The following is a 3,783-nucleotide window of genomic DNA, read 5'->3' as shown; positions in this document are numbered from 1 at the left end:
CCGGGTCTCGCCGATACCGGTTTTGGCCAATTTTTAAGCCCCGGAGTTGATTTTTTTTTTTTCAAAAATTCTAAAAAATTTCAAAAATTGAAAATTTTTTTTTTCGCAAAGAAAGCTTCAGAAAGTATCATTCGGGCCTCCTAGACTATGACAAGGAACCTGCGATTATCACAAAAAATTTCAGGTACCTAGCTCCGGGTCTCGCCGATACCGGTTTTGGCCAATTTTTAAGCCCCGGAGTTGAATTTTTTTCAAAAATTCTAAAAAAATTCAAAAATTGAAAATTTTTTTTATCGCTAAGAAAGCTTCAAAAAGTATCATTCGGGCCTCCTAGACTATGACAAGGAACCTGCGATTACCACAAGAAAATTCAGGTACCTAGCTCCGGGTCTCGCCGATACCGGTTTTGGCCAATTTTTAAGCCCCGGAGTTGAATTTTTTTCAAAAATTCTAAAAAATTTCAAAAATTGAAAATTTTTTTTTTCGCTAAGAAAGCTTCAGTAAGTATCATTCGGGCCTCCTAGACTATGACAAGGAACCTGCGATTATCACAAAAAATTTCAGGTACCTAGCTCCGGGTCTCGCCGATACCGGTTTTGGCCAATTTTTAAGCCCCGGAGTTGAATTTTTTTTTCAAAAATTCTAAAAAATTTCAAAAATTAAAAATTTTTTTTTCGCTAAGAAAGCTTCAGAAAGTATCATTCGGGCCTCCTAGACTATGACAAGGAACCTGCGATTATCACAAAAAATTTCAGGTACCTAGCTCCGGGTCTCGCCGATACCGGTTTTGGCCAATTTTTAAGCCCCGGAGTTGAATTTTTTTCAAAAATTCTAAAAAATTTCAAAAATTGAAAATTTTTTTTTTTCGCTAAGAAAGCTTCAGAAAGTATCATTCGGGCCTCCTAGACTATAACAAGGAACCTGCGATTATCACAAAAAATTTCAGGTACCTAGCTCCGGGTCTCGCCGATACCGGTTTTGGCCAATTTTTAAGCCCCGGAGTTGAATTTTTTTCAAAAATTCTAAAAAATTTCAAAAATTGAAAATTTTTTTTTCGCTCAGAAAGCTTCAGAAAGTATCATTCGGGCCTCCTAGACTATGACAAGGAACCTGCGATTATCACAAAAAATTTCAGGTACCTAGCTCCGGGTCTCGCCGATACCGGTTTTGGCCAATTTTTAAGCCCCGGAGTTGAATTTTTTTTTCAAAAATTCTAAAAAATTTCAAAAATTCAAAAATTTTTTTTTCGCTAAGAAAGCTTCAGAAAGTCTCATTCGGGCCTCCTAGACTATGACAAGGAACCTGCGATTATCACAAAAAATTTCAGGTACCTAGCTCCGGGTCTCGCCGATACCGGTTTTGGCCAATTTTTAAGCCCCGGAGTTGATTTTTTTTCAAAAATTCTAAAAAATTTCAAAAATTGAAAATTTTTTTCGCTAAGAAAGCTTCAGAAAGTATCATTCGGGCCTCCTAGACTATGACAAGGAACCTGCGATTATCACAAAAAATTTCAGGTACCTAGCTCCGGGTCTCGCCGATACCGGTTTTGGCCAATTTTTAAGCCCCGGAGTTGAATATTTTTTTCAAAAATTCTAAAAATTTCAAAAATTGAAATTTTTTTTTTCGCTCAGAAAGCTTCAGAAAGTATCATTCGGGCCTCCTAGACTATGACAAGGAACCTGCGATTATCACAAAAAATTTCAGGTACCAAGCTCCGGGTCTCGCCGATACCGGTTTTGGTCAATTTTTAAGCCCCGGAGTTGAATTTTTTTTTTTCAAAATTTCTAAAAAATTCCAAAAATCGAAAATTTTTTTTTTGCTCAGAAAGCTTCTGAAAGTATCATTCGGGCCTCCTAGACTATGACAAGGAACCTGCGATTATCACAAAAAATTTCAGGTACCTAGCTCCGGGTCTCGCCGATACCGGTTTTGGCCAATTTTTAAGCCCCGGAGTTGAATTTTTGTCAAAAATTCTAAAAAATTTCAAAAATTGAAATTTTTTTTTTCGCTAAGAAAGCTTCAAAAAGCATCATTCGGGCCTCCTAGACTATGACAAGGAACCTGCGATTATCACAAAAAATTTCAGGTACCTAGCTCCGGGTCTCGCCGATACCGGTTTTGGCCAATTTTTAAGCCCCGGAGTTGAATTTTTTTTTCAAAAATTCTAAAAAAATTCAAAAATTGAAAATTTTTTTTTTCGCTAAGAAAGCTTCAGAAAGTATCATTCGGGCCTCCTAGACTATGACAAGGAACCTGCGATTATCACAAAAAATTTCAGGTACCTAGCTCCGGGTCTCGCCGATACCGGTTTTGGCCAATTTTTAAGCCCCGGAGTTGAATTTTTTTCAAAAATTCTAAAAAATTTCAAAAATTGAAAATTTTTTTTTTCGCTAAGAAAGCTTCAGAAAGTATCATTCGGGCCTCCTAGACTATGACAAGGAACCTGCGATTATCACAAAAAATTTCAGGTACCTAGCTCCGGGTCTCGCCGATACCGGTTTTGGCCAATTTTTAAACCCCGGAGTTGAATTTTTTTCTAAAATTCTAAAAAAAATTCACAAATTGAAAATTTTTTTTTTCGCTAAGAAAGCTTCAGAAAGTATCATTCGGGCCTCCTAGACTATGACAAGGAACCTGCGATTATCACAAAAATTTCAGGTACCTAGCTCCGGGTCTCGCCGATACCGGTTTTGGCCAATTTTTAAGCCCCGGAGTTGAATTTTTTTCAAAAATTCTAAAAAATTTCAAAAATTGAAAATTTTTTTTTTTCGCTCAGAAAGCTTCAGAAAGTATCATTCGGGCCTCCTAGACTATAACAAGGAACCTGCGATTATCACAAAACATTTCAGGTACCTAGCTCCGGGTCTCGCCGATACCGGTTTTGGCCAATTTTTAAGCCCCGGAGTTGAATTTTTTTCAAAAATTCAAAAAAATTTCAAAAATTGAAAATTTTTTTTTCGCTCAGAAAGCTTCAGAAAGTATCATTCGGGCCTCCTAGACTATGACAAGGAACCTGCGATTATCACAAAAAATTTCAGGTACCTAGCTCCGGGTCTCGCCGATACCGGTTTTGGCCAATTTTTAAGCCCCGGAGTTGAATTTTTTTCAAAAATTCAAAAAAATTTCAAAAATTTAAATTATTTTTTTCGCTAAGAAAGCTTCAAAAAGTATCATTCGGGCCTCCTAGACTATGACAAGGAACCTGCGATTATCACAAAAAATTTCAGGTACCTAGCTCCGGGTCTCGCCGATACCGGTTTTGGCCAATTTTTAAGCCCCGGAGTTGATTTTTTTTCAAAAATTCTAAAAAATTTCAAAAATTGAAAATTTTTTTCGCTAAGAAAGCTTCAGAAAGTATCATTCGGGCCTCCTAGACTATGACAAGGAACCTGCGATTATCACAAAAAATTTCAGGTACCTAGCTCCGGGTCTCGCCGATACCGGTTTTGGCCAATTTTTAAGCCCCAGAGTTGAATTTTTTTTTCAAAAATTCTAAAAAAATTTCAAAAATTGAAATTTTTTTTTTCGCTCAGAAAGCTTCAGAAAGTATCATTCGGGCCTCCTAGACTATGACAAGGAACCTGCGATTATCACAAAAAATTTCAGGTACCAAGCTCCGGGTCTCGCCGATACCGGTTTTGGTCAATTTTTAAGCCCCGGAGTTGAATTTTTTTTTTCAAAATTTCTAAAAAATTCCAAAAATCGAAAAATTTTTTTTTGCTCAGAAAGCTTCTGAAAGTATCATTCGGGCCTCCTAGACTATGACAAGGAACCTGCGATTAT

Source organism: Anopheles marshallii, assembly GCF_943734725.1.
Source record: "Anopheles marshallii chromosome X unlocalized genomic scaffold, idAnoMarsDA_429_01 X_unloc_4, whole genome shotgun sequence".
In the NCBI taxonomy this organism is placed as follows: domain Eukaryota; kingdom Metazoa; phylum Arthropoda; class Insecta; order Diptera; family Culicidae; genus Anopheles; species Anopheles marshallii.
The sequence above is the reverse complement of the archived record's forward strand: the minus strand, read 5'-3'. Positions refer to the sequence as shown.